Below are 9,906 nucleotides of genomic sequence, written 5' to 3'. Positions count from 1 at the left end.
TCTCTAAAAAAAAAGTACAAAGAAAATTTTTCTCTGAAATGAGAGACAAGTTATTCTTTTCTAGCTATATTTTTCTCACTTTAAATTTTCAGTACCTAAGGAATTTTTTTTGATCTGATTCCTTTTGCACATTCAATTCAAGAATAGCAGGATGGTGGTGAAAAGAGAGTTCTCTATCAGCTAATAAAATCTCAAAATTAAACATGGCATTTTGATTAACATTGTTTTATAGATGATGTCTTTTTCCTCATAAAGTTTTAGTAAAACTTGCTTTTTAGTTTTTAAAAAATTATTTTTTAAAGACAAGAATCTTGATACATTGCCCAGGCTGGGCTGCAGTGGCTATTTTCAGGTTGTGATTACAGCTCACTGCAGTCTAAAACTCCTGGGCTCAAACAGTCCTCCCACCTCAGCCTCCCAAGTAGCTGGCACCACATGTGTGCATCACCCAGCTTTAAAAACTTCCCTAATGTGTTGGGCAGCACCTGCGGCTCAAAGGAGTAAGGCGCCGGCCCCATATGCCAGAGGTAGCAGGTTCAAACCCAGCCCCAGCCAAAAACTGCAAATAAAAAAACTTCTCTAATTTGTACCTACCAAAGATTGCAGAATTCCATTTAATGTTATTTGCTAGTTTCCAAAGGCCTTTGATATCCATTTTAAGGGCACTTAGCAATGACAATACTATCGTGTAATTAAGTCTATGGAGAATGCTGCTATAAAATAATGGTTAGGCATTAAAAGACAACACTGACAACTATCCTTCATGGCTGTTTTAAAGGGTTTGTCTTCCTAATCCTACTGTTAATGAAATTTAGTTCAAAGTTTAAAATTGGAATGCAAGGTGGGGTGCAGTGGCTCACACCTGAAACCCTAGCACTCTGGGAGTCCCAGGCAGGAGGACTGCCTGAGCTTAGAAGTTTTACTCTTGCTCAGGCTGGTCTCAAACTTTGAGTTTTGTTATCCAAGCTGACTCAATCCTCCCACCTCAGCCTCTTTCCTCAAGTAGCTGGGACTACAGGCATGTGCCATCACACCTAGCTTTCAAACCTTTATTATAGCATATTGGTATAATTGTTCTATTATCATTTATTGTTAATCTCACCGTACCTAATTTATAAATTAAACATTACCATAGAGGTGTATGTGTAGGAGGAAATGTATATAGGATTGGGTACTATCTGTGGTTTCAGCCATCCACTGTCAGTCTTAGATCATATCCCCCCAGGACAAGGGGATCTACTGTATATGTGCATGCAGGGGTGGGAGGTCAGATACAACAAAGGAAAAAAATATATTTTTGGCATGTTAATATTGTGCCATTCTATGGAATGTGTCAAGAATACTTTCATCTGAGCCTGTGGCTCAGTGAGTAGGGCGCCAGCCCTATATACCGAGGGTGGTGGGTTTGAACCCAGCCCTGGCCAAACTGCAACAGAAAAATATCTGGGCCTTGTGGCAGGCGCCTGTAGTCCCAGCTACTCGGGAGGCTGAGGCAAGAGAATCTCCTAAGCCCAAGAGCTGGAGGTTGCTGTGAGCTGTGACACCACAGGCATCACAGTAGCTGTGTCTACCAAGGGCAACAAAGTGAAACTCGAAACTCTGTCTCTAAAAAAATGGGAGGATCCTTTCATCTATGCCATTATTCTCCCAAAAGAGGACATAAATGGATGTTTGAGGAAGCATTCAGAACTTTGCTGTTTTTTCTCTCTTGTATATGAGGGGAATGGAGGCTTTTTTTAAAGTTCTTTATCCATTTGTAAAAATCTACTTGCATATTTCAAAGTTTGTATCTATAGTGATTCAGACAATCAGTAAATAGTGGACTCCAAGAGCAAAAAAAAAAAAGAAATAAAAGGAATAAATAAAACTGGCTCAGCACCTATAGCTCAAGCGGCTAAAGTGCCAGCCACATATACCAGAGCTGGCAGGTTCAAATCCAGCCCAGGCCTGCTAAACAACAATGACAACTACAACCAAAAAATAGCTGGGGATTTTGGTGCCTATAGTCCCAGCTACTTGGGAGGCTGAGGCAAGTGAATCGCTTGAGCCCAGGAGTTTGAGGTTGCTGTGAGCTGTGACACCACAGCACTCTACCAAGGGTGACATAGTGAAACTCTGTCTCTAAGAAAAACAAAATAAAATAAAATTGTCAGATTAGTCACACAAGCTTATGTTTATGTGTATTAGATGTTGAAGATCATAAAACTATGTAAGTCATTAAAATGAACAATAAAAATGTGGAAAATGGGCTCGGCGCCTGTGGCTCAAGCAGCTAAGGCGCCAGCCACATACACCTAAGGTGGCGGGTTCGAATCCCCAGCCCGGGCCCGCCAAACAACAACGATGGCTGCAACCAAAAAATGGCCAGGCGCTGTGGCGGGTGCCTGTAGTCCCAGCTACTTGGGAGGCTGAGGCAGGAGACTCGCTTGAGCCCAGGAGTTGGAGGTTGCTGTGAGCGTGATGCCATGGCACTCTACCAGGGGGACAGCTTGAGGCTCCGTCTCAGAAAAAAAAAAAAAAATGTGGAAAATGTGCAATAAAAATGAATTGCTGAGCTGGGAGTGGTGGCACATTCTGAGGTCCCAGCTACTTGGAGGCTGAGGGAAGAGGATGGTTTGAGCCCAGGAGTGCTGGGCTATAGTGCACTGTACCCACTGGTATCTGCACTAAGTTTGGCATCACTGTGGTGATCTCCTGGGACCAAGGACCAACAGGTTGTCTGGAAAGCAGTGAAGTAGTTCAGTTTGGAAATGGAGCAGGTTGAAACTCCCATGATGATCAATAGTGGGATCACATCTGTGAATAGCCACTGTACCCCAACATAGAAAGTCTTCCTCTCTTAAAAATTAATCAATAAAATTATAAAATATATATATTTAAAAATAGTTTCAGGCTTGGCGCCCATAGCACAGTGGTTATGGCACCAGCCATGTACACAGAGGCCGGTGGGTTCAAACCTGGCCAAGGCCAGCTAAACCACAATGACAGCTGCAACAAAAATAGCCAGGCGTTATGGGGGGAACGTGTAGTCCCAGATACTGGGAGGCCAAGGCAACAGAATCACTTAAGCCCAAGAGTTTGAGGGTGCTGTGAGCTGTGATGCCACAACATTTTACCCAGGGCAACATAGTAAGACTCTGTCTCAAAAAATGAAAATAAATAAAAATAGTTTTGGCTGGACATGGTTGCTCACACCTGTAATTCTAGCACTCTGGGAGGCTGAGGTGGGTAGATAGCTTGAGCTCATGAATTCGAGACCAGCCTGAGCAAAAGCAAGATCCCCAACTCTATTAAAAATAGAAAAACTGGCTCAGCGCCTGTGGCTCAAATGGCTAAGGTGCCAGCCACATACACCTAAGGTGGTGGGTTCAAATCCAGCCCAAACCCACCAAACAACAATGATGGCTGCAACCAAAAAATAGCCAGGCGTTGTGGCGGGCGCCTGTGGTCCCAGCTACTTGGGAGGCTGAGGCAAGAGACTCGCTTGAGCCCAGGAGCTGGAGGTTGCTGTGAGCTGTGATGCTACGGCACTCTACCCAGGGACAGCTTGAGGCTCTGTCTCAAAAAAAAAAATAGAAAAACTGTCTTGGTGCCTGTTGCTCAGTGGGTAGGGCGCCAGTCACATACACCAGGCAGGTTGGAACCCAGCTCAGGTTTGCTAAACAACTATGACAACTACAACCAAAAAATAGCAGGGTGGGCTCGGCACCTATGGCTCAAGTGGGCTCAGCACCTGTGGCTCAAGTGGCTAAGGCGCCAGCCACCTAAGGTGGCGGGTTCGAATCCAGCCCGGGCCTGCCAAACAACAATGACAGCTGCAACCAAAAAATAGCCAGGCGTTGTGGCAGGCACCTGTGGTCCCAGCTACTTGGGAGGCTGAGGCAGGAGACTTGCTTGAGCCAAGAAGTTGGAGGTTGCTGTGAGCTGTGATGCCATGGCACTCTACCCAGGGGGACAGCTTGAGGCTCTGTCTCTAAAAAAAAAAATAGCAGGGCGTTGTGGTGGGTGCCTGTAGTCACAGCTACTTGGGAGGCTGAGGCAAGAGAATCGCTTAAGCCCAAGAGTTTGAGGTTGTTGTGAGCTATGATGCCCCAACACTCTACCCAGGGTGACATAGTGAGACTCTGTCTCAAAAAAAGAAAGAAAGAAAAGAAAGTGCTCGCTTTGGCAGCACATATACTAAAATTGGAATGATACAGAGATTAGCATGGTCCCTGCGCAAGGATGACATGCAAATTCGTGAAGTGTTCCATATTTTAAAAAAAAATAGAAAAACTGAAGCAAAAGGATTGCTTGAGCCCAACAGTTGCAGGTTGCTGTGAGCTATAATGCCACGGCACTCTACCCAGGGTGACAGCTATAGAATCTATCTCAAAAAAAAAAAAAAACCTACCTGGACATTGTGGTGGGCACCTGTAATCTCAGCTATTTGAAAGACTTGAGGCAAGAGGATTGCTTAGACCAAGAGTTTGAAGTTGCTGTGAGCAATGATACCATGGCACTGTACCCACAGTGACAGAGTGAGATTCTGTCTCAAAAAAAAAAAAATTATAATTACGAGTGTGGCACCTGTGGCTCAAAGGAGTAGGGCACCGGCCCCATATGCTGGAGGTGGTGGGTTCAAACCCAGCCCTGGCCAAAAAGTGCAAAAAAAAAAAAATTATAATTATGTTGCAATGGAAATTTCAGTTAATAAAAAATTGTTGGCCAGTGGCTCACACCTATGATTCCAGCAGTTTTGGAGGCCCAGATAGGAGGATCATTTGAATCCAGGAGTTCAAGACCAGCCTGGGCAACATAGCAAGACTCCCATATCTATCCCTATGCTACGGGCACTGAGCCAGGACCCCCATACCTAACAAAAAAACTGGGCATTGTGGTGTCAACTTATAGTGCTAGCTACTAGGGAGGCTGAGGCAGGAGGCTACCTTGAGCCTAGGGATTTGGGATTTGAAGTTACAGTGAGCTATGACTGTGCCACTATGAGTGTGCCACAAAAAAATTCTTTTTTTTTTTTTTTTGAGACAAGAGTGTTGCCCAAGCTAGAGTGCTGGGGCATCAGCCTGGCTCACAGCAACCTCAAACTCCTGGGTTCAAGGATTTCAAGCAATTCTCCTGCCCCAGCTTTCTGGGACTACAAGCACCTGCCACAATGCCTGGTTAATTTTCTGTTTTTAGTAGAGATGGGGTCTTGGTCTTGCTCAGGCTGGTCTTGACCTCCTGAGCTCAGGCAATCCTTCTTCCTTGGCTTCCCAGAGTGCTAGGATTGTAGGTGTGAAAAAAAGTTCTTTTTTTTTTTTTTGTAGAGACAGAGTCTCACTTTATCACCCTTGGTAGAGTGCCCTGGCATAACACAGCTCATAGCAACCTCCAACTCCTGGGCTTACGCGATTCCCTTGCCTCCCAAGTGGCTGGGAGTACAGGTGCCCACCACAAGACCTGGCTATTTTTTTGTTGCAATTTGGCTGGGGCTGGGTTGGAACCCGCCACCCTTGGTATATGGGGCCAGCACCCTGCCCACTGAGCCACAGGCACTGCCCGAAAAAAAGTTCTTAATACTTATGAAAATGCTTATGCTATAACACTAGGCTTACAACACAGGATCCAAATAGCATCCACAGCGTGATCCATTATATTTTTGACACTAATAGAGATGAAAGGGAAATTTATCAAAATACTGACAATGGCTGCCTCTGAATGATGGGATTTGTAATGTTTGGTCCTTTCTAAAGTTTCTACCATGGATCCCTTTTTTTTTCTTTTAAATTAAAAAGATTTAATCCGAGATTATTTTTTATTTTTGAGACAGTCTCACTATGTCAACCTCAGTAGAGTGCTGTAGCATCAAAACTCACAGCTACCTCAAACTCCTGGGCATAAGCGATTCTCTTGCCTCAGCCTCCCGAGTAGCTGGGACTACAGGCACCTGCCACAACACCCAGCTATTTTTTTGTTATACTTGTCATTGTTATTTGGCAGGCCCCGGCTGGGTTTGAACCCACCAGCCCCAATGTATGTCGCTGGCATCCTAACCACTGAGCTACGAGCAGTGAGCCCCATGTATCACTTTTAGAAGCAATAATCTTCCCTATCCACACACAGACATGACTGGAGGCTGCAGCCCTGACATAGTAGAGGAGTTACATCTAACTGATACTAGGATGGGAGGAGGGGCAAGTCAGCCCCTTCTGAGCACTAGGCACCAAAGCAAGGAAGAGGAGTGGAAGGGGGTCCCTAGTGAGGCTGGGGGAAGAGAGACACAGGCTTAAAGGGCTTTTGCAAGGCTCCCTTGGGGAGGCTTAATCTGCTTAGGAAGCTTACAGCTCCTACCACCTGCAGGTTGGTGTCCAGCAAATGTGTGGCCAAGGATGAGGACCAGCTATTGCATAGTAACCTGCAGGAGCCAGAAGGCTAAGGATATGGCCACATGAGGGGCCCATGTTGGGTGAGGGTCCCCAGAGTGTAATGTAGGATACTGCTCTAGCATCTGCATCCTTTCAGCTTCCTCCATCATTTCTTCCCAGGACCTTGAACCACCAGCTTCCATTCTGGGGTTCCCAGGAAGGTCTGTAATGTCAAGAGAGGGCAAGTTCATTTCAGGATCTGTGGGTTCCTTCTGCCCCTGAGGCCAGAGTTTTGTGGCTGTCTCTACCTCCTTCCTGTGGCCCCCATCCAGACTTTCACCAGGGACCACGGCCTTGGGTGTTACGAACCCAAATGAAGAGACAAATAAAATAAGTTTTGGGACTGGGCACAGTGGCACATGCCTGTAATCCTAGCACTCTGGGAAGCCAAGGCAGGTGGCTCAATTGAGCTCAGGAGTTCAAAACCAGACTGAACTAGAGAGAGACAGAAGAAGAAGAGGAGGAGGAAGAGGAAGGAGAACAACAGGAAGAAGGAGGAGGAGAAGAGAAATAGCTGCGCATTGTGTGGGGCTCTGGAGGCTAAGGCAAGAGGATGGCTTGACCCTAAGAGTTTGATGTTGCTGTGAACTATGATACCATGGCACTCTAGCAAGGGTGACAAAGTGAGACTCTGTCTCAAAGAAAAAAAAAAGAGTTCTGGAGAAAATATCAAAGGAAGTAACAATTCCATTTTATTGTGATGACAAACTCCTGACAAGCTCTGGGCCTCTGTCGGTGAGCATATATGCCCTTTACTTCATCAACCTTCCTAGAGCCACAGTGCAAAAGGAGAAGGGTTGTCCTGAGGACCCTATTAACATGTTCTCATGAGTTGGACAAGATGTTCACTTTATTATTCCAAAGCTCCAGGGAGTCTAATTTGCTAGAGGATTTGAGAGTGAGGACTGGCTTTGCCAATGAAGTTATGAGATTAATGTTTTCTATAAATCAAGAATCTAACAAAACACATCTGAAACCCATATGCAATATAAGATGTACCAGCAGTCATACCATTCTAATGATTCACAGAAAGATATTTTAGTTTATTTATAAACTATTTAGAGACAGAATCTCATTTTGTCACCCTGGGTACAAGTGCCATGGCATCATAGCTGACAGCAACCTCAAACTCTTGGGCTCAAGCAGTTGAGCCACCACCCTGTGGCTTTTATTTTATTTTGAGACAGATTCTCACTATGTCACCCTCAGTAGAGCACTGTGGCATCACAGCTCACAGCAACTTCAAACTCTTGGGCTTAAGCGATTCTCTTGTTTCAGCCTCCCAAGTAGCTGGGACTACAGGCACCCACTACAACGCCTGACTATTTTGTTGTAGTTGTCATTGTTGTTTAGCTGGCCCAGGCTGGGTTCAAACCTGCCAGCCTTGTTGTATGTGACTGGCACCATAACCACTGTGCTCCTGGCGCCAAGCTGTGCCTGGCTATTTTAGAGATTGGGCCTTGCTCTTATTCAGGCTAGGCTCTGACTCCAGAGCTGCTAGGATTACAGGAATGAGCTACCATGCCCAGCTCCTATAGAAAAATATTTTAGATGTCAACCTAATACATTCAAAGGGATGGTGATGGTCACACATCCTGTGTATGTGTCAGTATACTAAAAAACACTGAATTGGACACATTAAAATGGTAAATTATATGGCATGTGAATTTTATCATAATAAAAAGTGTGCATGAGTGGTATAGATAGAGTCACCAATCATTCTGGTCAGCCTAGAGCTGAGGGGATTGCTGGGAATCTGGATTTTTTTTTTTTTTTTTGAGACACAGTCTTACCATGTCACCCTGGGTAGAGTGCTATAGTGTCACAGTTCACAGCAACCTCAAACTCTTGAGCTTAAGCAGTTCTCTTGCCTCAGCCTCCTGATTAGCTGGGACTACAGGCATCTGCCACAATGCCCAGCTATTTTTTGGTTGTAGTTGTCATTGTTGTTTGGCAGGCCTGGGATGAGTTCAAACCCGCCAGCTCTGTTGTATGTGGCTGGTGCCCTAGCCACTGTGCTACAGGCACCAAGCCAGGAATCCAGAATTTCAAAACTAAAACCTTGAAACTCCTGAGACAATCTGGGACAAGTTAATCATCTTAGATACAGAGCTTTTAAAAATTAATATGGGTGCTGGGCATGGTTGTGCATGTCTGTAACCCTTGCACTCTGGGGTGCCAAGGCAGGAGGATCACTTGACCTCAGGAGTTAGTGACCAGCCTGAGCAAGATTTAGACCCTGTCTCTACTAAAAATAGAAAATTTAGGTGGATGTTGCAGTAGGCGCCTGTAGTCCAGCTTCTCAGGAGGCTGGGGCAGGAGGATCACTTGAACACAGGAGTTTGAGGATGCTGTGGGGTAGGCTGACACCATAGCACTCTAGCTCAGGCAACAGAGTGAAACTCTGTCTCAAAAAAAAAAATTAATTTTAGGAGAATGAGAACAAAAATGTTAGAAGATGTGAACAGCTCTCAGATCAACACAAGATCTGAAACCCTGCTGGCAAGAGGGGCCCATTTGGGGAATCTGCTTACTCACTCTTCTCTCTTCTTCCTCCCGATACCCCAATCTCCTTCCTGGGGCACAGAGACAAGGGGTATACACAGCCCAGCAAGGGCCTAGCATTCAGTTCACACTCTGAGGCCCATATCAGTGGTTGTCTATCCGGTGCTTGTGGAACACTTGGGCTCAGGATCTTTTCATCACCTAACCTCTCTCCCTAGGGGTACAAATATAGGTTCTAGGGTGGTGCCTGTGACTCAAAGGAGTAGGGCGCCAGCCCCATATGCTGGAGGTGGCGGGTTCAAACCCAGCCCTGGCCAAAAACTGCAAAAATAAATAAATAAATAAATAAAGGTTCTGTAGGTCCAATGCAGAAGAATTTTTATCCTTCTGAAAGTATCTTCTGGCCCTCAGAACCCTTCGTTCTGCCTCCAGCTAGCTTATCTCCGCTGACGACCAAGTTGTCTGATGTTCTGTGTCCTGCAACCGTGAAGGGGACATGCCTGCCAGCTAAACAGGAAACCTCAAGTCAAAACATTAATAAACATGATTTAGGTTCCCCACATCTCTGGCCCGACAAAATACGGCCACTGGTAGGGTCTGAGATTCCAGAAGTTTAACAGAGAGAGGCGAAGATGCCCGTCCCACCTGGACACCCGGATCGTACCGGCAAAGCCCCAGACATACAGTAGGTGCTCGTACATCTCTTGTAATAAACACCGCTCCCTGGCATCTCTGTGGTTAGTGACAGCTTGGTCCGGCATCCCTGAGGGACGTGATGAGGTCAGCACATAGTAGGGTCGCAGGAAATGCGGGCGGACAGGCGCGGGCCTGCGGGGGGACAGCAGCAGGGGTTCCGCGTAGCCACCATTGTAGCTTGTCCGGAGATCTGGGGCTCCCACCCGAGATCGCGCTGCGATCCGGGGGCGTGGCTCCCGCGACACAGGCCCCGCCCTCGTGGCGGAACTCCATTTCCCACAGGTCCAAGCGAGCGACTTCA

General features: G+C 46.2%; 1 non-coding gene across 1 annotated transcript; it reads left to right on the top strand.

Moving 5' to 3' along the window:
* The first annotated feature begins 4,155 nt into the window (after nucleotides 1-4,155).
* On the top strand, nucleotides 4,156-4,259 carry LOC111722146. Its single transcript, XR_002771071.1, has one exon. It is a non-coding gene; the product is annotated as a U6 spliceosomal RNA (small nuclear RNA).
* The last annotated feature ends 5,647 nt before the right edge of the window (nucleotides 4,260-9,906 follow it).

The sequence above is a fragment of the Otolemur garnettii genome, unplaced genomic scaffold (genome assembly GCF_000181295.1).
Source record: "Otolemur garnettii isolate 467f Iridium unplaced genomic scaffold, OtoGar3 scaffold00218, whole genome shotgun sequence".
In the NCBI taxonomy this organism is placed as follows: domain Eukaryota; kingdom Metazoa; phylum Chordata; class Mammalia; order Primates; family Galagidae; genus Otolemur; species Otolemur garnettii.
This window is presented reverse-complemented; position numbering and strand designations above follow the sequence as displayed.